Source organism: Maniola hyperantus, chromosome 23, assembly GCF_902806685.2.
Source record: "Maniola hyperantus chromosome 23, iAphHyp1.2, whole genome shotgun sequence".
NCBI classification, from domain to species: Eukaryota; Metazoa; Arthropoda; class Insecta; order Lepidoptera; family Nymphalidae; genus Maniola; species Maniola hyperantus.
Window position 1 is genome coordinate 6,779,305 of NC_048558.1, and position 25,736 is coordinate 6,805,040.

At 37.8% G+C, this 25,736-nt stretch overlaps 2 protein-coding genes across 2 annotated transcripts in view; both read right to left on the minus strand.

Moving 5' to 3' along the window:
* LOC117993116 (protein lethal(2)essential for life-like) overlaps positions 1 to 22,153 on the minus strand; it is a 182,566-nt gene extending 160,413 nt beyond the window's left edge. Inside the window, exon 1 of the mRNA XM_034980860.2 lies at positions 22,150 to 22,153. The gene's annotated coding sequence lies outside the window, so the exon portion shown is untranslated. The remainder of the gene's footprint in view (positions 1 to 22,149) is intronic.
* PMCA (plasma membrane calcium-transporting ATPase 3) overlaps positions 1 to 25,736 on the minus strand; it is a 257,807-nt gene that overhangs the window by 123,179 nt on the left and 108,892 nt on the right. Inside the window, exon 3 of the mRNA XM_034980852.2 lies at positions 19,305 to 19,372. The gene's annotated coding sequence lies outside the window, so the exon portion shown is untranslated. The remainder of the gene's footprint in view (positions 1 to 19,304; positions 19,373 to 25,736) is intronic.

The following is a 25,736-nucleotide window of genomic DNA, read 5'->3' on the forward strand; positions in this document are numbered from 1 at the left end:
TAGGTGGGACACTCATGGTGAGATCTATAGAGCGCACTCTAAGTTAGCTTAGACTTAAGGCAGAGTTAAAACGAGACAAAGGTATATCTGTCACATAAATCTGTCTCGCTTTAACTCAATCTTAAGTCTGAGCAAAGTCAAAGTGCCCTCTACAGATCTTGTGTTGGGATTCCGGGCTCCTCAGACACGAAACCGCTAGGGCGCATAAATATGGTACCGGTGTGGTGTGCCAATTTTGATTTTCAGTGATTACGTTGTCTTTGCGAATGCCACTTGCAATTACGTGGAGTAAAGGTTAGAAACAGATATTAAGCCTTCAGATTCGAGGGCGAGTCGACCTACACATCACGCCATACTATTTCTGACATTCGTTAAGTAGAAACTGTTCATGAACTTTAACGGCACGTGTATAATCCAATCAATACCCATATTATAAATGCGAAAGTGTGTTTGTTTGTTGGTTTATTGGTTTGTTGGTTCGTCTATCAATCACGTCGCAACGGTGCAATGGATTGACGTGATTTATTGCATGGTTATAGATAAAGACCTAGAGTGACATAGGCTACTTTTTATCCCGTAAAATACCTACGGGATTTTTAAAAAACCTAATTCTACGCGAATGAAGTCGCTGGCATCATCTAGTAGGTATTTTTATTATATTCAACTTTTACAGATTTTGTGTAAATGTTGTTTTAGCTACATTTTTCTATTCCACTTTTACAGATTTGGTGTAAACATTGTTTTAGCTCTGTTTTGATATTCGACTTATACATAAATACTCTTATTGAAATGAAAGGATTTTTACGTCTGGAGACTTCGGATTTGTCCCCGTTCTATATAAATATTCGACTTTATCTTGCTCGCCGGATACAATTACATTACAGAAGGGTTGCGTTTGGGTCATATCATCATACATACATAGGCCTAACCTAATAAGGTCACCCCGTGTAGGATCGTGGTATGGAGTGATTACGTGGGATAATATTTTAGATGGATAAAGATTGGATTGATATCTAAAAAACAAGCGGACGCTGGGAAAAGCAACGCTTGGAGTTTCTCTACGAGATCAACTCAGAATTGAAGAACCATGAGTAACCGACATAGTTCATAGGTTACGAAGCTGAAGTGGCAAATCATGCGTGTTGCCAGTGATGACATAAGGATCCGAGAGAAGAAAGCTCACAGTCACTCAGCGGGCGATGGAGAGAGTTATGCTTGGAGTTTCTCTGCGTGATCAAATCAGAAATGAGGAGAACTAGAGTAACCGACATAGTTCAAAGGGTTACGAAGCTGAAGTGGCATATCGTGCGTGTTGCCAGTGATGACATATGGATCCGAGAGAAGGTCGCTAACTATGGACCACATAAGAAAGCTCAGAGTCACTCAGCGGGCGATGGAGAGAGTTATGTTTTTCTGCGTGATCAAATCAGAAATGAGGAGAACTAGAGTAACCGACATAGCTCAACGAGTTGCGAAGCTGAATTGGTAATAGGCAGGGTACATAGTTTGAAAAACCGATAGGCGTCGTGGTCCTGAGGTGCTAGCTGCGACCTTGCACCGGAAAGCGCAGCGTTGGCAGACCCCTACTTTAAGTTTGCCACGCTGCACTGTCTCAGTGCGGTTTGGCAGATTTCACACACCTTTGAGAACAATACGGAGAACTCTCAGGCATGCAGGTTTCCTCATGATGTTTTCCTAATTATTTTGCTAACCAAACAATCATATTTTGATAATTTTGTGTGTGTTGTAAAATTGTTGTTAAATCTTTAAATTGTAAGAAGATTTATAATGTCTGGATATTAGATGCCTACTATGCACTAGATACAAACAGAGTAAACATTAGTGAGGTAGATAAATGAAACATTAACAATACCACTCGCTCCAATAATCCCATTAGAGAAACATGAAAACGGAACGAGGACAAAGCTGTAATAGCACCAACAATACAATACAAGACAATACCTATCTCCCTTATTTATTTATAACTTTACTTACTATAAGAAGATGCTGCGACTAATAATTAGGGATTGCAATCGGATTTGGTTGGATCCGGCGCGGCTGAGTGCGTAAGTATCGATGCATTTCGCATGCTGCATGTTGCATCATACAGATTCGACCTGTTTCAGCGGATTTAGTTCAATATACACGCTGAAATTGTAATGGTTCTTTTCACGAAGCGACATGATTTTGTCATGGTTTTACAATCGATTTATTAATATAAAAAAATATTAGACTCAAAAACTGGTAAATTTACAATCGAGAAAAACAAAACTCGAATGAGACCTCGAACCAGTAGTACTTAGTACCGCGTGCGCGCACGCTAGTTTATGCCGTAACACTACGCGCGAGAGCTTATTTTGCTCTAAACTTTTTCACTTTATTGGCAGCGCGGTTCGAGTGGACGTACCTACCTACTATTCACGTCATATCTGGTGAATTACTATTGTTTTTCACACTTTCGAGTTGATGATTTTCTTTTCAATTATTTCAAAACAAAAATATTTTATATTTTTAGGGTTCCGTACCTCAAAAGAAAAAACGGAACCCTTATAGGATCACTTTGTTGTCGGTCTGTCTGTCTGTCTGTCCGTCTGTCTGTCAAGAAACCTACAGGGTACTTCCCGTTGACCTAGAATCATGAAATTTGGCAGGTAGGTAGATCTTATTATTCTTATCTTATCTTAAAAATCTGAAAACCTTGAATTTAGGGTTAGATCACACAAAAAAAAAATTAAATTGTGGTCATGAACAAATAATTAGTATTTTCAACTTTCGAAGTGAGTGAGTATATCAAGTGGGGTATCATATGAAAGGTCTTCACCTGTACATTCTAAAACAGATTTTTATTTATTTTTATGCATCATAGTTTTTGAATTATCGTGCAAAATGTCGAAAAAATACGACTGAACCCTCATTGCGCGAGCCTGACTCGCACTTGGCCGGTTTTTTTAAAAAGTTTAACTCGATGTTTCGATAGCACTACTGAGGGCATATCATTCTGCCGCGGGAAGACAACCTGCGCCTGCTTCTATACAACATGAGTAAGTATCGGTTTGTAACACAGATAACGTAACTACCACGTTGTTTATAAAAATCACGTCGCAACGGTGCGACGGATTGATGTGATTTTTTGCAGGGGTATAAAATATAGATAAAGACCTGAAGAGTGACATAGGCTACTTTTTTATCCCGGAAAATCAAAGAGTTCCCACGGGATTTTTAAAAAACCTAATTCCACGCGGAGGAAGTCGCAGGCATCAGCTAGTGACCAATAAAACATTGGGACAGCGATCATTTTGTTTTTTCAGATCTCTTCTAGTCTTTCTAGTCGTCTAGTCGAAAACGTCTAGAATCAAGATATTTTTATACTATATCGCTGATTACACCGAAATTACTTTTTATCGTTTGAAAAATATGAAATCTATAATAAACTTATGTGTTTAGTTTAGCTCGGAATCCTTTGTATTAGCTTTTATGGCTTTCGATAAACGACTTCGAAGATTTAGTAACTATTTCCGTTTATTATAATGTACCTAGAGATTTGATACTATACCAGTTTTATTAGATTAACCTAATAGATCAAAGAGTTGCTCTTCAATTATTCTTTAATGTATTTCATGATCATGAGTTAAGAGTAACATACAAGAAACCGGCCAAGAGCGAGTCAGGCACACCGAGGGTTCCGTACTACAGTCGTATTTTTTCGACATTTTAACGATAATAAATAAACTATGATGCATAAAAATAAATAAATTTTTTTGTGTGATGTAACCACAAATTCACGGTTTTCAGAGTTTTCCCCGAATGTCTGCTATAAGACCTACCTACCTGCCAAATTTCATGATTCTAAGTCAAGGGGACAGTACCCTATAGGTTTCTTGACATACCGACAGACAGACAGACAACAAAGTGATCCTATAAGGGTTCAATTTTTCCTTTTGAGGTACGGAACCCTAAAAATAACACAGTGGAAGCAAATAATATAGGTACTCGTAGTTAAAATCACTCCAAGAAATCAAGGCACGCCACACTTGAACGTAGTTTACAAGTCGTGCTTGCTTGTTACAACAATCTTGTTATAAGTTCAAGACCGATTTAATTGGGATCGGGCACCGCAAGTTCTGCGTCGCTCGAAATGTAAAGCTACGGCCACATCTGCGCGTCACGGACGCGGGATGCGGGACGTGACTTGTGGGTTCTTCTAACACCTACCTACTGAATCGCTAATGCAGTGTCTAACGCTGATTGATAGTCACCGAGCTCATTTGACATTTATTTTTAATACATTGAAGGTTTTAACGAAAAAATATTTTAATAACACTCAATGAAGCAGCAATGTAGAACTATCCAATGTCAAATGAGCTCGGTGGCTATCATTCAGTGTTAGACACTGAGTAAGCGAATCTACCCGCTGGGCGCGTTTGGAACCCTCGTAGCTTTAGTTTTAAGTTTACCTAATTAATTTTCACCATTGCATCAACTCACAAACCTAACAGGCTAACAAATCACAATCACCCCCCCCCCCCCCCCCTCATATACCCCGATTGCCATCTCGACCTGTCGCGAACTTATAAAAGTAGTGACTTAGTACTATTATATATTCTGTGGTATCGGCCAAACAATTACGTAACTACTTAGTTACTTGGTTGCTATTTTAAATAACAAGTTATACGACCTTCGATCGTTCTATGACCCCAGTAAATATTTGATTCTAATCTAGTATTTGTGACTATTAAATGAATCGATAAGGTGGGACTATTTTTTATTTTATTTTATTTTATTTTATTATGGATGCTTGATATGCTTACAGCTAGTGCCAAAGCGCATTACAAGTTAGACATATGACTAATAATACTATACTATTCGAACAAATACACAAAGGTTCTTATAAGTCTTAGTGAGCTACACATGAAATAAATTTATTTATATTTGTATTGAACACGTCTAGGCTCTGGTGCTGAGCAATCAACTCTTTTAGCATGGAAAGTGCGCGGAAGGTTGGCGCACTTTCAGCATGCCGCGTGCGGAACGACTTTAGCGCGAAGAAAGGCCACGTCTTCCGACATGACCGGAGTAGTTTGTCCGGCAACCGTACCGCCAACGCACACCGCGACAGTGTGTCCGGATTATCCACCTTATTGTTTAATAATAGGTAGTAGTGTATTAGACTATAACAGACTCTCTTCCAAGTTACACGAGTTAACACGAGTATAGTTCGCGATAGGTCGAGATGGCAATCGGGTTGGGAGCGCCCCGTACACCCGCACAGCCCCCACGCTAACCCGGTGCGAGCGAGCGCAGTGCGGGTGTGCGGGGCGTCCTCCCGCCTATACCCCAATTCTGCCGTCCTCAAGCTAAAACGTCGTTAACCAACATTTGGCCAAATTTGACTTTTTAACGCTACCTTACTTAGAATTTTTTTTTCTATCGACCAATCTAACCGGTATTTTCCTAGCTGCTGTAGTTTTTGAAATAGCAATATGAAGAACGTCGTTAAATAACTACCTGTTCATATGATAACAACACTTAAACGCATTTAACTGACATTTGCCAGTCTAAAATGTCTCAAAGCAGGTTTTTTTCTTAAATTCCTTAACTAAAATGTCTTTAAAGTCACTTTACTTATTTTTAAATTAAGTTTTTCTCCAAAATTATGGTGCACTATTCCATAACTTAAATGTCTTTAAACGAAAATGCTAGACTAAAATGTCTTTAATGACACATAAACGCGTTACAGTTTAGTGATATTTTCCAAAAAAATATTGTTCCCTATCCTAAAATAACTCTATCCCGCAATACATAACTTTAATGTCTCTAACTATTCCCGCATCTCGCGAGGTTGTGACTTTCTTCTTCTTGCAATGCCGTCTCCTATCGGAGGTTGGCAATCATTAGAGCTATCTGCACCTTGGACACTGCTGCTCGGAAAAGAGATGGGGTACTCTTCCCGTACCATTGGCGTAAATTCTTTAGCCACGGATGTTCTTCTACGGCCTGGTGGTAAGACTGCCGGCTATTTTCCCCCGAATAATGAGCTGAAGGCGGTCGTATTTGCTATTTCTCATAATGTGGCTGAAGTACTCCAACTTCCGCACTTTTATGGTCTTCAGGATTTCAAGATCTTCACTTAGCCTTTGTAGTACAGTTGCATTTTTGATACACTGTACCCAAGAGATTCTCAACATTCTTCTGTATACCCACATTTCAAAAGCTTCTAACTTTGACTAGTGCGCCTGCGAGAGCTTTCTGTAAACGCCTTGTGGCATTCAATTAAACGTTTGCACCAATAGGCAAAATAACCAATGAGTTCAAACCTCTCTCACTGTACTCTGGAATGATAGCGTAGTGGGAAGAAAACAAGAGGACATAACGGACTAAGAGGACTTGCTATGAAGAAAAAAGGAAAATTGTATGATTTTATGGATTTTGTAATGTCACAATTATTACAGCTGACCTAAGATAGTGCTTTTATTTTATTTATGAATACTGACGATATATTGAAATCCATGGTTTCTCACGGTTCACTTCTACAAACGGGCCCACAAAGGACGATGGTAACTGAAGAGAGAGTCATAAAATCCAGCTTCACAGGGGAAGTTGGAAAAAATATTATTAGGATTACGATCAATCACAAATACAATAGATACAATAAAACTATAATATACATTAATATGCTACTCGTAATATCTACGTACAATAATTAACCTCGAAAAACAGATACAACTCCTTAACCTGTGAACCCTACTTAGCCATGATAGTTTTCCTTTAAAATTGATTATATTATATACTACTGCTGTGAATTTTTTCACGTTCCTTTATACAACCATATGGCTGATAAAGGGGGTAGGGTAGACACTTGACTCTAATAAAAATTAGCACTTTAATTAAAACATCATATTTTACAACGGATCTAGAAATTGAAAAATGATGTTCCCACACCCACAGTATTTTTAAAAGACCTATTCAACGATATCTCACACTATGGGGTAGACGAGAAAAAAAAATCATCCCCACTTTACATGAAGCCACCCTAAAAATAATATTTATCACAATTTTATTTCACCAGTTTTCGGCGTGATTAATATTTATACCCATGCCAAATTACAGATTTCTAGCATTATTACTATAAGTTTTAACAAATTAAGAGACTACTTTCGGACTGTTCCTCTTTCAATTGTTGTAGTTACCGTTACTTTCATTGGAAAACCTCAAATGTTTATAAACAATGCTAACCTAAAACGTCGCTACGGTTCGATCATTTGCAATAAACCACATTTTAGTTTAGCAATTCTCCCCAAAAAACGCTACTGTATACAAACCATTTCTATTCTACTAGACTAAAATGTGTTTAAATTACAAAAGCCGCATTTTAAGTGTTATGTTATTGATAGTTTTAAGGATCATAACCTAACCTACAATGTCGTTAAAGTCTTTTAGAGTCATTTTACTTTAGTAATTATACAATTTTTTTAAGTTTCGTAAAAAGATAAAAAAAGTAAATGCAATCCAAGCCTTAAACGTCTTAAAGGGTAATCTAACGACATTTAAGTTATGTAAATACAAGACGTTGTTAGAAAAAATGCTAGACTAAAAAGCCAAAACTGTCCTGCTTTAATTATTATTTACTCTAGAAACTTAAAAATACAGCTATTCAAAAGTGCTCTATTTGCTCTACATTTTCATAGTTTCAAGTTTTGTATACGTTTATTAGTTATCAAATGGCATCATTTCTTTATAAATTGGCGCTTTTTTGATCATATCTCGAAACTTGGTTGTGGTAGTTAACGACACTTTAGCTTTAGGACGGCAGAATTGCCCTCTCTACATGTCGCGTAGTATAAACGTCTTTACCAACAATTTCACAATTGTTTTTGTTTTTACTTTTTAGTTTCTTTTGTCTTGTTTATCTAATACTAACTGATGCTCGCGACTTCGTCCGCGTGGAATTAGGTTTTTTTAAAAATCCCGTGGAAACTCTTTGATTTTCCGGGATAAAAAGTTAGCATGTCACTCTCCAGGTCCTTATCTATTACCCATACAAAAATTACGTCAATCCGTTGCACCGTTGCGACGTGATTGAAGGACAAACCAACAAACCAATAAACCAAGAAATTAACAAACAAACACACTTTCACATTAATTATAATAAGGGTACTGATTTTCTATGTAATAAAGTATTTCTATATCTATCTATCTATCTATCTATCTATCTTTATCGGGCGAAAAGAATACTTACGACACTGAACGAAAAAAGAATAATAATAATCTTTACACTAGAAACACAGTTCACGGATTGATAGCCCGCTGATATTGCAATAGAAATGTGAAATGGAAGTAATATTGAGCTCAAAGGACTCAGTTATAACACAAAATCTTTCGAAAATAACAGAAAAGTCATCTCTTTGAAAGAGAATTGCCCGTTGCAATATTGACGAAAATGGAGGTCATAACTGCAGGCCATTTCTCCAGGTATTAGGTTTGAGATTTACAGCACGAACTCTTTAGGGACTGACCGCACAGACAGACAGACAACCATCGACATTATAAAGTCTGGTTTCAGTTATAGTTGATTGGATTGCTAGAGTTACTTGTTTGTAGTTACTTGGTTGCCATAATAAATCCATACTAATATTATAAATGCGAAAGTGTGTCTGTCCGTCTGTCTGCTAGCTTTTCATGGCCCAACCGTTCAACCGATTTTGATGAAATTTGGTACAGAGTTAGCTTATATCCCGGGGAAGGACATAGGCTACTTTTCTTCCTGGAAAATTGATGAGTTCCCACGGGATTTTTAAGAACCTAAATCCACGCGTACGAAGTCGCGGGCATCAGCTAGTTAGAAATATTTAAGTAGAGATAGTATTTAAGTAAGCTCATCAAGTAGAGAAACTCCAAGCATAGCTCTCTCCATCGCCCGCTGAGTGACTCTGAGCTTATGAGGCCCATAGTTAGCGACCATGTCTCGGATCCATATGTGTACAATATGTAATGAAAGGGTAATGAAACTTTATTTAAGACATTTTACATAGGTACACACAGACAGAAAGTATGAAGTAGAAGTAATATTGAGTGGAGTAGATTCAGTTCTAAGGTCAAAGAGTAAGAAAAACCCTTTTCATTTTATAGATAAATATGAAAGCTGCAATATCTATAAAAATCAGAGACGTCGTAACGGCGCGGCGCGGCGGGGCATTTTAACGGGCGGCGGATATAAGGTTTGCGACGCGGTCCATTACAGTGACTTTATGCTGCAGATTTAAAAAGGACTTTGAAACATAATTTCCTGTTTAGTTAACTTAAAAAAATTGCATGCAGAGAATCTCCTTGAATATAAACTCTGCAAATGACTGGATGGCGAAGTCAAAGGACGCTTTGCTGTTTCGTAGTCTTGATACGACACAATCATATTTAAAATTTTATATCCAGCAGTTTGTTTTAGGTTATCTTAGTTATCGTGTGGAACGAGTTATGTTGGGTATCTAATCTATCTAGACATAACATGCTGAACGAGGAAAATCGTAGAAGAACATAAGTGACCGACATATGGTTTAACACGCTGAAATTGCAGTAGGCAGGTCCTGTCTGTCAGAGAAACGACGGCCGACGAGGCAAACGTGTTCTGGAGTGGAGACCCAGTACCGGTAAGCACAGTCTAGCCCGCCCTCTAGCCCGCTCGCTGGATCAAGACTTGAAGGTGGCGGGAAGTGGGTGGATTAGAAAGGCAGAGGATCGTTTTTGGTGGTGCACTCTCGAAAAGGGGTTATGTTCAGCAATGGACGAATACAAGTTGATGGATTGGACTGGATTGCATAATTATATCCTTTATGATCCCTTTGTAGGTAGTACTTCACTACCTATAGTACTAAACATCTTTGTTATTCTCTATATATAAAAATGAATCGCTGAATGTTGTGCTGATCGCAAATCTCGAGAACAGCTGAACCGATTTCGCTAATTCTTTTTTCATAATATTCCTTGAAGTACGGGGATGGTTCTTACGGAGAGAAAAATTTAAAAAAATCCTGAAAAAGAATCGACTGAAATCGGCAGCTAGTAATAATTAATATATATATTTCTGATATAATTAATATATATATTTCTGATATTGGTGTACAATAAAGATTATTTTACTTTTACTTTACTTTACCTGATGACTTTATGCAGATTGTTTTGGAGCAGTGTGGTATTGTTAGTTTCATATGCGTAAAAGAGATTAGAATTTGAAATAAACTTGTTAGAATATCTGTGTTTCATACGATCCGCGTATTTTTCAAAGAGTAAATAGGTACTCGTATCTTCCAGACAAATGCGTCCCATCTCAAGCTATATCATCAATTTCGATATTTTGAAGTTGTTCACACAAAACTAGCAGCCATTTTGAATAATGCACGTCTACCATATTATTTCCAATCGACTTTTCCAATTTTTTGTCACGACCTGAATGTCTTCAGACAATGACGATAACTGGACATCTTTTTATCGTTTTTCGATGGTAGACGGAGTCGAAACGTGTTTGGAATGTGTATCTGGTCTATTACGTCTTCGACACTTTCACATATGTAATCATATTTTATACCACCTTTCGTATTTGTTTTTGCTCCATCGGGAGTTATGAATAATATACTAGATGTAAATGAGTAGAGAATATATTAAGTTGTTTAAAGTAAAGGGTTGGAAAAGGTGACGACCTTTACTCCTACCCTTGAGTTAGACAACTTAATATTCTAACTTAGATATATAACTAAAAAAAGATAAATATTCGCAGTCGGTGGGAATGCCGACAGAAGTGAAAGCTTCAAACTATGAAATAACAGTGGTATATTGTTTTTCGATTTTCAAATTAATTATAGTATCAAAAATTAAAATTTCATAATTTATAAATTAAAGTCATTGGCACTTTGAGCACTATTAACATTAGCATGTCAGTGACGCGACCTTGAAGTTAAAAAACCAAAATCGCCTAACGCTTAAAGGAGTTTTCACTACAATAAAAGTAAAATATATACCTACTTAACTTGTGGAAATACTTGTACATTAAACTGATAAATTGCATCGATAAGCATCCTGCAGCGTAAATCGTTTCATTGAAGTCAAACAAAGCGTTGAATACTTTTCCTCGATAAAGATTCCACGCTTTTCTTGAAAATCGTACGCAAAATCAGATGGTACCTACTCAAAATATCTCACTTGAATATAGGTAGCGTATGTGTGCCTACTGGATTTCTTATTTTCATAAGTTATAGAATTAGCAGGTACTTCACATAGACCTAGGATCAGTTATTAGGTATTTACTATAATAATTATTCTTTTAGACACTTTGGTAACGAATTTAAAACTTAATTTGCTTTAATCCGTCAAATCAGACAAACCTGTTGTTACAAATTTGAAAAATTTGCGTAATTTGCGAAAAAAGCTACTTAAAAAAATTTAACAAGTCCATATTGTCATATCTTGTATGGTACGGAACCTTGGTGTGCAAGTCCGATTCGCACTTCATCGTTTTTTTTATAAACAACCTATAAATTTATTTTAGCTGAAATTTTCAAAAAGAAAGTAATCAAGTCTTCAGCCACCAGAAAAGCATACGGTCAAAGGAGTTTATCCCGTATTCAGTATTCACTGCACGATCGCCTCCAACGGTATCCACCGCTTATCAGACTATCTCGTGACCTGCAGCCCGAATGTGGGTACCAGGCAAGCATTGGGTTACCAGTGCCAGATTCTCTATGAAATTGAAATTAGTTCCAAATAAAGAAGACTGAATTGATTGCTAAAATAAATGAAACGTTTCACCCAAATTATCTTAAATGTCCTGAACAACTAAAAGCGATACGTAACCTTCATAATTTAAATTCATATCATTAGTCTGATTTTGCAGGATTAATTTTATCAAATACATACGTAATGGCGTTCCGTTTTAACCGTTCTATAGTCAGTATATGTGAAACCAGATATAGTACGGATTTGTTTAAATTATATTTGCTTATCCTAACAACGAACTGAAATTCCGTTGAAATCTTGGAAACGTCAAGCAAATCCTGGTCGTCTGGTAAGTGGTAACCCTACGTACCAGGCAAGCATAGACGGTAAATAGCTTTAGATCGAAGATACAGTATACACTGATGAGCGTTATCGGGATTTGCTGAGTCGGGATTAGGGCCTATCGGTTAGCGTTGAATTAAACTAACTTTACTAGTTCGCTAAGCCTTCCTATTCAGAAAACGCTTCTTTGGTAATTAGTTTGATGACCCTTTTGACCTAGTCCTGTAGTTAGTTAAGACGTCAGCTTTGGGGAGGTGCAGGGTTCAATCCGGGGCACATATCTCTAACTTTTCCAAGTTAACTATGCTTTAACGGTCAAGGAGTCATCGTGAGGAAACCGGCATTCCTGAGAGATTTCCTTAATGTTCTAAAAATTGTCTACAGTCTGCTAATCCCCCTGTGGTCTAGGGCCTGCCCTTCTCCTTTTGAGAGGAGTGTGGCACCCGTCCTCGGTAGTGTGCCGGCGATAGGTTGAGATGATGACGAATTTAAATGTAGTGAAAGAGAGAAAAAAACCTTACAAAACAAAGTAAATATAGTAAAAACTTACTACTCATTTTTAAAGTTTAGTCGGGTGATTATAAATCACACTAATATTATAAAGGCGAAAAACGTGCGTATGTGTGTATGTTTGTTACTCTTTCACGCAAAAACTACTGGACGGATTTGGCTGAAACTTGGAAAGGAGATAGCTTATATGTATAGTTAAGTCAGTTAACAGATAGGCTATTTTTTATCCCGGCAAATCAAAGAGTTTCAGCGAGATTAATCCAGACAAAGTCGCGGGCATCATCTAGTTAATAACAAAATAATCTATCACTGATTAGATCTAACTATTGGCTGTACTATTATGTATTCTGAGCTATTGGTAATATACCTATCACTATAAAGGCGTTTATTATGCTAACAAGCCAACAAGACTCGACGGTAGGTACCTACTTGCCTAAGTTAATTAGAAAATTATTTTAACAGTAACATAGCAACAATCCATTAATTAGCAGTCGTGTAATGTCGATAAGACGGGGTATGTTGCTTAATTAACCGTGAATTAGAAATGGGTACGTTTCGTGAACCGTAATAGGTAGAAAGTTGAAATTTTCAGTGTTTTTGTATTGCCGCTATAATAACAAACAATAAAAATTTCAAAATGGCTGCCGTGAAAATTAAAAAAAATTAAAAAGGGTTCTTTCTTACACGTTTTTACGAAACCCTTCGTTTGCGAGTCCAAGTCGCACTTGACCGATTTTTATTTAAAGTGAATTTGACCGTTAGTAGGCATGGAGTGAGTAATCGCTCTGCTAGCTTTTCACGGCTCAACCGTTCAACCGATTTTGACGAAATTTGGTACAGTGGTAGCTTGCAACCCGGGGAAGGGCATAGGCTACTTTTTATTCCGGAAAATTTAAGAGTTCCCAGAGGATTTTTAAGAACTTAAATTCACGCGTACGTAGTCGCGGGCATCAGCTAGTGACTAATATTCCCCTTTCCTCTCCAACTAAGCGTCAAGTTTGTGCTAGGAGTAGGTACGACAATAGTGCAACGGGCGGGGTTTGAACCTTCAACCTATCGGTTTTCAGTCCACTCCTTTACCCGTTGAGCTATTGAGGCTCATAATAAATCTACCTTAAGACGATGCAGTCCAATATCTAAATGTATAAAACATAAATAACGTCTGAACCCGAAAGAGCGGATTAATAAGCTGGCAAGGCATTGGCAGTTCCTGCGGTTTCCCAGACGTTCATCCTCTAAGTTAACACGTTGTGTAAAACCATTTCACCAAAAAAGGAAAAAAGTTTAATCCGACCGAGAATCTATTAATTCAACGCTACAGAATAATTGAACGCTACAGAAAAAGGCCTAGTTGTATTATGATTCCCCGATAAACTGCCTTTAAGTGGTACATTTAACGCGTTTTGGGGGAAAAATGAGGGTTGCTTATTACCACATCGGGGGAAAATGCAAAAGAAAACGCTATTCGTTAATGGGTTTCGTTTAATTTAATGTAATATTATGTAAACTGCACGTTTAATAGAAAAATAATTAAAGAAGTAAATATAAGTGCTGGTTTTGTATTTCACCTGTTTTTAAATTAAGTTTTTTTTTCTACCATAAAGCACCAATATACAATGGCATGAGGAGATCCGTAGGAGAACTTGAGTAACCGACATAGCTCAATGGGTTGCGAAGCTGAAGTGGCAATGGGCAGGGCACATATATTAGTTCGTACAACCGATAGACGTTGGGGTCCCAAGGTGCTGGAATGGCTACCTCAATGTTGTCTTTCTCTAAACTAAATTTAGAGTATCTGTATCTTTTTTTTTTTTTGAATATTGCTAAAAAGGGACGGAACATGAATTTTACATTTAAAGGCTCTTAAATTTTAGTGCACGCTACAAATTTAAACAGTAGGCTCGCGACTGTGCGCTAAAATCACGGGTTTTACCATCTAAAAATTAAATTTAAAACTGTCAAACTGCGTCTGTCCTTTTCATATTACATTAGGATGCGAATACTCTAAAATTAGGTTGTGCTCAGAATCAGTACCATTGTTTAACATGCGACTACGTTGTTCGGTATTTTTATATCGATGTTCAGCAATGCTATTGTAAAATTACGCATTATTATAAAGTAATTGGTATATTTCACGTTTTAAATTTTTGATGTTCAAGGAATACCATGCCCGTGGGCATTCAACTGTACCTTTTATTTATAGCAACATTCGGGCTACCTCCCACGGGGTACATTTGTATAAACATCGGTGGTTAAACTGGGGATTAACTTCGGGGTTTTTCACAGTAATTATAAAATTGGCAAAAACATTAATTACATTTAAAAATAACTGTTCATGTTCAGCCTTTGTCCCTCTCCAGGTCTTAAAGTATATCGCTCGCCCGCACCGGGTTAGTGCGGGGGCTGTGACGGTGTGCGGGGCGTTCCCTCCCCGAATGCCATCTCGACCTGTCGCGTAGTATAGGTACCTTCTACCTTCCAATAATATTTGTTCTTTAGATAAAGCTTACAAAAATAATGTGTCTGTCAATTACATAACACTTTGCGAGTTCACCGAACTGACCAGAAATGAATGTGGCGTGACGTCCAACTCCGTAGGCCCCGCATTACCACAGTTTTTGTCCCCACCCATTGTCGTAGAAAACGCTCAGACTCGAGGCTTTGTTGGATAGAAAATGATGAAAAAGAACAATGACCAGATTCGTTGTGCAAGTTCTAGGTCGTTACAGTTTTGTGTCCACTCTATTTTAAGTGTAAATTATAAGAGAATGGATTATTGTACAAAATCAAGATGGCTGAAGCAAATTTCGATAATATCGCATGCGTTATTGCGATAATACGCCCTACTTCCATTGCGGCGTTATTATCGCAGCAGTGTGTAACTACATGACCATCCTAATACAAAATGTACTGAAAACAGATATCGCAATAACGCATGCGATATTATCGACCGATAATAACGCGGCTGTGTGGGGGAGCCTTTATGATCGCAAATAAACAAAACAAGGTAGGTAGAGAATAGAGATAGTAAAATTGACAAGACGACGACTACGAGGAAAGTAGTGAAAACGACAACAAGGTTAAGGCAAACATCTAGTAACGTCGTTAAAAAATTCCAATCAAATCGTTAACGCAGAGGTTATTGCAGTCGCCAATTTATCCTCAACATTGCGTAACGCATCTCAATGCGGCCACCAACTGTGCAACGAATACGTAATTATTTCTGCCGTCATGGAAAACATTTTAGTATTCATAACTCGCCCGTTCGTAGGACAGTGTGTGCAGGAAAGGAATTCTTCGCCGTGCAGTGAAATATCGCTACCAATTTCGGCTATTGGTAGTTATTGGTCGGGGAAGTTGAGAACTGCCGTGTCGCATATTGATAGGGAACTAGCGATTTGGGTATGTGCAGGGAGTTGTAAAAGTTTGACAATTCCATACCTTCCGTAGTGTCAAAGGTACTAATATTATTAACGCTTGACGTTTGGCACAGGTAGGACCTGTAGGTCGATTCTGTAAAACCTGCATCAATCATTATTACAATCTCAATTGTTGTGATTGGCTGAATTTATGCTATTCTTGTTGAAAAATGCATTGTAGTCAACAGTGAGCGAGCGTCAACCAATCAGAGGTGATTGCGATCGTGACATTGTAGCTGTCATTCTACCGCAATCGAGAGGCTGGTATATAGCTTGCATCGCAGACATAAATGTTTTAGTTTGACGACAAAACAAAAAAAAACCACGCCGTCGTAGTCGCAGGAATCGGCTAGTTTTTACCTACGAAATCGTTAACAAATCCTTTTCCTGTTCACACAGAAAAAGGTCATCGACTGACTGACTGACTGATCTATCAACGCACAGCTCAAATAAAATAAAATGGAAAATCTCTCTTAAACAATTACAATGCTTCTATTTGATTTTCCTACTTTTACCAGCGACCTTGTTTCTTTGACGGATGTTCTCATTACAATTCAGCGCGGCTTCAATGGCAAAGACTTTATCTGCATATTTATCCCAAACTGCTTTCGGATTGAGGTTTTAATTTGGTCAAGGCTTTACGTAATTACTTTGTACCGTAAATTGGGTTTCAAAGAAACTTCGTTAGAAGAGGCTTTGTACTGATTTCCGTTTAATATCCAAATCTAAATATACAAAAGGAAAAGGTGACTGACTGACTGATCTATCAACGCACAACTCAAACTACTGGACAGATCGGGCTGAAATTTGGCATGCAGATAGCTATTATGACGTAGGCATCCGCTAAGAAAGGATTTTTGAAAATTCAACTCCTAATGGGGTGAAATAGGGGTTTGAAATTTGTGTAGTCCACGCGTACGAAGTCGCGAGCATAAGCTAGTATGTATATAAAAGGAAAAGCTCACCGACTGAGTGACTGACTGCCTGAGCTATAAACGCACAGTTCAAACTGCTGGATGTATCGGGCCTTTTTGCAGATACTTACAGATAGCTATCTATTATGATGAAGACATCCGCTAAGAAGGGAATTTTGAAAACTCAACCACTAAGGGGGTACAATAGGGGTTTGAAATTTGTGTAGTCCACGCGGACGAAGGCGTGGGCATAAGCTAGTTTTTCTTATAAGGCAAAATTTATAGCAATATCCGAAACATGGAAGTCATTGAACGCCAAAGTATTCTCGGCTACAAGGTGCTCTATATGTAGTTATGGTTTTTAGGGTTCCGTACCCGAACGGTGCCAACGGGACCCTATTACTAAGCCTTTGTTGTCCGTCCATCCGTCTGTCTGTCAGCGGGCTGTATCTCGTGAACCATAAGAAGAGAGTTGAAATTTTCACGGAATGTGTATTTCTATTGCCGCTATAACAACAAATAATAAATATTTCAAAATGGCCGCCATGAAAATTAAAAGGAATTAAAAAGTGTTATTTTTGTACAATGGTACGGAACCGTTTGTCCGCGACGAAGCGTCGTTGGACGTCTGCGGAATCTGCGTCCGTCTCGCACCTGACCGATTTTTTATCCTCTTGTTGTTTCCAAATGACCTGGTAAATAATAAACCGATTTCGCTAATTCTTTTTTTATAATATTCCTTGAAGTACTAGGATGGTTCTTAAGGAGAGAAATTTTTTCGAATCGACTGTTAGGCGGTACGAAATTCGCCGGGGCAGCTAGTCTTTTACAAGAAACAGGTTGAATTCTCTCTGAACAGGTCCGAACAGGTCACTTTGCATATTAACCAGTTTACGGTATGTCGCCATCCTGATTCCTACCACGATCAGTAAAATTGGTTTGTCAGGCGTTTTCATCTGAAATTCTACCGAAAAGCTTCTTCATCTCTCTTTATATTATGTAATTTGATTCGGCTGTGTCTTTAGTGCAGACAAATAACGACTTTTTCTTTATTTCAATGGTAGCTGTTTTTTATACTAATAATAGGTACTTATGATCCAATTCTTATGTTATAATTATTGTTTGTTTCCATAAAAATAAATGAATTAATTTAAATTAAATTCTGAAAATTGTTTAACTAATTTTAGATTTGGTTTATTTATATTTACTAGTTAATGCTGATGAATGTAGATTTGGGTTTTTAAAAGTCCCGTGAGAACTCCTTGATAAAAAGTAGCCTATGTCACTCTCTCAAGTCTAACTATAACCATGCAAAAAATTACGTCAATCAGTTGCTCTGTTGCGACGTGATTGAAGGACAAACCAACAAACAAACACACTTTCGCATTTATAATATGGGTACTGAATATACCACGCAGACGAATACGCGAGCAAAAGCTAGATTAATTTAAACTTATACCAAGAAGAGAAACGTTTACTCAAGTGGTCAGCTCTGTTACTAAATTCGATATACGTCCGCACCATCCGGTTGCCGACGTGACAAGCATGATCCCTGATAGAGAGAGAGCCAGCGCGTGCCAGACCTTCGTTATTTTATAAAAGCTGAAAGTTTCTTGTCCCAACACAGGGAAGAAAGATCAGCGACTATGAAGTTTGGATGGTTTGGTGGTGGCTTTAGTACTTTCACACTTTAAGCCACGACACTGCGTCTGGCAATGCATGAAGTGATTTGTAACAATATTATTCCGAAGAAAACATAAAAAAATTAGACGTTATACTTTGACGTACGACTTTGAGATTTTTTACACCTTTATTACCTGTTATCTCCCAAAGCCACCATGATCCAAACTTCATAGACACTGATCATTCCTCCCTGTGTTGGTGATAATACGCAGAGAAACTTTCAGCTTTTATAAAATAAAGAAGGTTTGGCACGCGCTGACTCTTAGTCCATGAGCAACATCTCAATTGGTTTAAGGGACCAGTGTTGCTGGGATTGCGGCTAACTAATTAGGTAATGGATTTTGAAATCAGCTACCTACATGCTTCCATATACATTTTGTAGAGTTAAAAACCGAGAAGACTTCAGATCAGCTGTAGGCTGTACCTACAATAAAAAATGTGCCAGTGTGTCTCACGTACAGCGGACGACTACGTCCAAGTGCCGAAAATATCAGGATAATAAAGAAGATAGAATAGAATAGAATAGAATAATGTTTATTCGAGGTATATAGGTGGTACATGGTGTAGGCAATATCGTCCTGTACAGCAGTGCAACACCTCGAACAGGTAGGCCACTCAGCTTGTGTTGAGACGTCGGGCCCCTCAGACACACACCTCTACAGCAAATATCTGAGGTACCAGACGCCCCAACGCTGATTTTCAGTGACCGCCTTTTATAAGATAAGGCTTTACATACCACGAGTGCGTGTCGCACCCGTCTTTCCGCCGCGGCGTATGGCTCCCTATTATGCTGCAGGTGGCGACCTGTAAAAAAAGAAAAAACTTTTAATAACAGTTGAAAAAGTTTTCTATTTTTCTTATTGTATATCTTTTGTGGAAATTTTAGAATGAACATAACACAGTTGGAAGGAAAAGGACAATAATGAATCACGTTTGATATTATGCCGTATATTCTTCAAAATCGTTTTGTACATCATCAAAATAAAATCGACTAGGTAGTAAGGTTTCGTAACGTCGTACTCAGAGCGTGATAAATTATTATTGCTCATCGAGCTATATCTGACGTTTCAGCAGAATGCATTAAAATTCCAAAGCCGATGGACAACAAAACTTGGTGTTCGGGCTTCAGACTCGGAGGAAGTCGATCGCCTGCCGTATTCACTTCTCCGTATTGCCATTTAACTGGAACCGGTAACCGGTCTAGCGTATCAATAGCAATTTGCACTTTAATACGTTATGATAGAGGTTATTTAAGCCTGACGGCCGTTGATTGAACGGAGGCTTATAGGATCAATTGTATATGGAGCATCGGATATTTGCTTACGTCAATTTTCGTGTGGATTAATAGCGGAATTAACTACTGCAGTGCGTTACTGTGCAAATTTTTATTAAATTACTTTCATATAAAATATTGATGAAAGTAAAGCGGAAAGTATTCAAAATAAAGATAAATAATTCACATTAAGTATGTGTCGATACAGACGTAGGGATTCGTCTCGTGACCTCGTCCGCGTGGACTACGCTTTCAAGCCCCTGTTTCACCCCCTTAGGGATTGATTTTTCAAAAATTCTTTCTTAGCGGATGCCGACATCTGCAATCTGCATGGCAAATTTCAGCACGATCCGTTCAGTAGTTTGAGCTGCGCTTTGATAGATCAATCAGTCAGCCAGTCACTTTTTCCTTTTCATATTTAGGTAAGTCTCCCTGGCGCAGTGGTAAGCGCTGTGGTCTTATTAGTGGGAGGTCCCGGGTTCGATTCCTGGCAGGGATTTGCAATTTTATAATTTTTAAATTTCTGGTCTGGTCTGGTGGGAGGCTTCGGCCGTGGCTAGTTACCACCCTATCGGCAAAGCCGTGCCGCCAAGCGATTTAGCGTTCCGGTACGATGCCGTGTAGAAACCCAAGGGGCATGGGTTTATTAAAAACTGCCATACCCCTTCCAGGTTAGCCCGCTTCCATCTTAGACTGCATCGTCACTTACCACCAGGTGAGATTGCAGTCAAGGGCTAACTTGTATCTAAATTTAAAAAAAAAAAGTGATATAAGACCGTTGAGTATAAAAATTCCTTTGAGTAAAGCGAACTATGTTTATCAGTTGAAATCCATCGGTTCATTAAGGGGAAAGGAAGTGTCAAATCGCGAAAATGCTGTAAATTTGAAGAAAAAGATTTTCTTTCCTAAAGCATTAATAACTATTAAATACATGTAATAAAAAACTTCAATTTGTGAAGATCATAATGACCTATATCACATTTGTTCAAATTATCCCGTTTTTTGAAGAATTGATGTTGAAAACAATGCTATGATCTACTTGTTTTGTTGTTTTTTTCTTTAACGGCTAAACGTGTTAAATTCAAACCATCACAAAACAATATGTTTAGGTTATCTTATCATTTTAAATTATTGGTTTTAAACTAAATGTTTTTCATTTCTTAAATAATCTAAAACGAACGGAAATTATTCATTTTCTTGCAGGCGCTAAATGCCGTCAGTATTTGCAGTAGCCTTTTGGCTGTCATGGCGGGTGGAGCTGCGCGCCACCATTTCTTCGTAAAATTACGCTATAAACTTATTATTTTTGAATGAAAGTTGTGTTTATATGTACTGGTAATGGTTGAATAATAAAATAGAGATTTATTTATCTCAAAATGAAGCCTGCTCACTACTCAAATTTATTTTAAAATTATCGTAGTATTAGGTACTAGTTGTGAGGTTGTCATAGATTATGTTGACAGACAGTAATATTTTCTTAGTAAGTATTATACCTATGTGTCAGATCCATATTTGAATTTCATTTCATTTAATTTCATTTCATTTCAAGTGGTAATGAGCGCTCGTAATTCGAAAAGCCAATATATATTTACAAAATACGATCCCAATTCCCAAGGTACTGGAATGGCGACCTCGCACCTGAAAGCGCAGCGTTAGAAGACCCCCTCTAGGTGGACAGACGAATCAAACGAGTCACAGGGAGCCGCTCGATTCAGGCGGTGAAAGACTGTGCCATGAGGAAGACCTTATTAGAGACCTATGTCCAACAGTGGACGTCTGTCGGTTGATGATGATGATGATGATGATGATTATGCCTTTCTTCTTCTTCTTAAATTTTGAAAAAAAAAAAAATTTGAAAGCATCTGGCATAACCTGTTAACTTGAAGCCTTAATAATAATTATTAAGGCTATTTCAAATTAAAATGATATTTAAAACTAGATGATGCCCGCGACTTCGTCCGCGTGGATTTGGGTTTTTTAAAATCCCCTGGGAACTCTTGCGAGATAAAAAGTAGCCTAAGTAGCCTTCCCTGGGATATAAGCTGACTCTGTACTAAATTTCATCAAAATCGGTTAAACTGTTGGGCCGTGAAAAGCTAGCAGACAGACAGACACACTTTCGCATTTATACTATTAGTATGGATTATAAGAAAAAGATTTATTGCCTCTCAGCCCTCTGAGAGTCGTTAGGTTAAGTGAACACGAATTATGACAGTTCTGTGTTCTAGCGTAAGCTTTAGGTCTTCTGATAGCGTCAACAGTGACATTTCGGCTGCCTAAAATCCAAACCCTGTAAACGACATCAGACGAGATCGCAGGGAGATAATTTAATTTATTTTATTTTAAGACTAAGTATTTTCAGTAGATTTTCTAGTAGTTAGACTTTGTTAAATAATGCAGAAAAAACATTATTGTATGCAAAGTATTTTCCTTGCAAACATTTAACATGTACCTATAGTACGTGACAGGTCGAGATGGCAATCGGGGTGGGGACGTCACCCGCGCTATCACGCACCGGGTTAGCGTGGGGGCTGTGCGGGTGTGCGGGCCTTATACCCCGATTTCCATCTGTCATTTTCTCATCATTCATCTCGCGTACTATAGAGCTTATTGCCTTTCCTATTCTTACTTTTAATGCATTATTAAACGTCTTTACTGTTTTGATTTGGATTTTAGATCATGGGTTATGTTTTTAAAATGGTCAGAGCGACTTACTAGGCTTTGAATTGGTTTTCTCATTGTATAAGGTGCACTTACTATATATAGCCTGCGACAGGTTGAGAGGGTAATCGGGATATGGCAAGGGGACGCGCCGTACACCCGCACGTCATAAGGCGCACGACTGCACCTGGTTAGCGCAGGAGCTGTGCGGGTATACGAGGCATTCCCTCCCCGATTACCATTTTTTCAACCTGTCGCGTACTGTAGGTTTAGACTTTAGAGGTATCAAAATTTCTGTTATATGGAAAACCAGAGGATGCCCGCGACTTCGTCTGCGTGGATTTAGGTTTTTAAAATCCTGTGGGAACTCTTTGATTTTCCGAAATAAAAAGTAGCCTATGTCCTTCCCCGGGATGCAAGCTATCGCTGTACCAAATTTCGTCAAAATTGGTTGAACGGATGGGCCTTGAAAGGCTAGCAGACAGACAGACAGACCGACGGACGGACAGACAGACAGACCGACGGACGGACAGACAGACACACTTTCGCATTTATAATATTAAGTAGGTATGGAGTATAGATATGGATGTGGAAGTATAGATTTTAATGCTGTTTTCCTTACAATAATGGGAGATACTATTGAAGTAAAAATTATGACATAAGATAACGATTTTTTCAAAAAATGTCATTTACTGGGTTTCGATATGGGGCGGTCGGTTTAATCAGGTTCTAGGGTAAAAGACTCAAGTGAATGAACAAATCACAGGTTTTTACCATAAATAAAAACTACCAGGAATTAAACCAGCTGATACAAATTTTTATGAATAAGAGTTTTTAAGGGTTTCCGTACCATAATCGTAAAAACCAGCCAAGTGCGAATCAGACTCGCGCACTAAGGGTTCCGTACTTCAATCGTATTTTATCGACATTTTGCACGATAAATCAAAAACTACTTACTAGATCTCGTTCAAACCAATTTTCGGTGAAAGCAAACTTTCATGGTAATATCATCATATTTTTTTTTTGTTTCATCATTCTAGTATTTTAGAAGTAACAGGGACACACACACACACACACACACACATTTTACCACTTTGGAAGTGTCACACAAACTATTCAGTTTGGAAAAAAAATATATTAGAAACTTCAATTTCATTTTTAAAGACCTATCCATAGATAACCCACACGTATGGGTTTGATGAAAAAAAATTATTCAGTTTCAGTTCTAAGCATGGGGAACCCCCAAAATTTACTGTTTTTTTCTATTTTTGTGTGAAAATCTTAGTGCGGTTCACAGCATACGTCTACTTACCAAGTTTCAACAGTATAGCTCCTATAGTTTCGTAAAAAAGTGGCTGTGACATACGGACGGATAGACAGACAGACATGACGAATCTATAAGGGTTCCGTTTTTTGCCATTTGGCTACGGAACCCTAAAAATGGAACCCTTATGGTTCGATTTGCTCCGTCCTTCCGTCTGTTTGTCTATCACAGTCGATTATTTCCGTAAGAGTCGGTTCCCACTTGTCGGTTGTCGGGCCCGGATTTTAATCGGATGTTCCAGTGGCAGAACATTTTATATGATGCACGCTTGACTAAAACCGATTTTGTGTTGGCGCCGACAAGAAATGTCGGGTGCTTTGCCAGCCCTCTACGTTCGGAATAAAATCGTGTCGGATTTTGCTCGCCTATGAGTAAGTATGACGCTGTTTACAAAGGTCCTAAGTGACTTATAAACTACTAGGTGATGCCTGCGACTTCGTCCGCGTAGAATTAGGTTTTTTAAAAATCAATCGTCAACTGTAGGTGTTACAATTGACGGTATACGACAAACATTTACTACTTTTGCCTCTATTCTCTCTCTCCCTCAGTCGAGTTTTTTTTTGTTTTTTGATCTTTAATATAGAAGGAAAACGTGACTGACTGACTGATCTATCAATGCACAGCTCAAATTAATGGACGGATCGGGCTGAAATTTGGCATGCTGATAGCTATTACGACTACGACGACGATAGGTATATACCTATCGTCGTCGTAGTCGAGTATTATGGATTGTATTACTATTATGGATTGTATATATATTGATATTTATAATAGATATGTATATGTATGATAGTTATGTATGTATTACTGGAATAGTTAGGTACTTATTAATTAATTATATTATATTGTTTTATACTACATTTTTCTGTATTGCGTGTAAGTACTATCCAACACACCTAGTTTCTCCTTTCACCAAAGGTTGCCTGGTAGATTGCTGTGAGCAATAAGGCCGCCTTTGCATACAATCTTTTTTTCGTTTTAGTTTCTTTGTCATGTTATGTAATATTTTTTATGTGCAATAAAGTATTTCTATCTATCTACGACGTAGGCATCCGCTAAGAAAGGATTTTTTGAAAATTCAACTCCTAAGGGGGTGAAATAGGTGTTTGAAATTTATGTAGTATACGCGGACGTAGTCGCGAGCATAAGCTAGTCTTATATAAATTCTATTTGTGAAACTTGTCATCAGCTTCAATTTTCTTCTGTTCTTATCAATTTACTTTTCCAATTAGCTGTAAGTTTTCCTGTTAAATAAAAAAATATAAGTATAACAATAATTAATACCGCGCATTATTTTTGCTCTTTTTGATTATTAAATAATTTATGACTATAATATAGATACACAAAATAATAAAAAAATACTAAATGATGCCCGCGATTTCGTGGGCGTGGATTTAGGCTTTTTGAAAATCCCGTGGGAACTCTCTAATTTTACGGGTTAAAAATTTGCCTTAGCAGATAGACAGATACACTTTCGCATTTAGTAACCAACTTCCAAAAAGGAGATGGTTCTCAATTCGGCCCGTTTTTTTAAATGTATGTACACCGATTTTTTCGAGGTTTCGTATTCGTTTATTTACTGGAGTCCTTTACCCTAGTACGTTAAAGTACTAAAAGTGCGTGTTAGTAATTAATATCAGCTGATCAAATGTCAATAAATTGCGCCAAAACCAAACGCCAAAACAAAAATTGCTAGTTTCAAGGTGAAACGGCAACTGTCATTAGCGAATGCAATGGCCTTAACAAAGATGTAACTAACGAACCACTTTCGAAATCATGCTTTTCCTTGGCATTTGATGATGATGATTACAAAGGGAGATTCTTCATTAAAGTTACTGGTAATATCGACATACATCTTCACGGCAGATATTTTGAAGGAAGAAGAAAGAAAGAAAGAAAGAAAAGCTTTT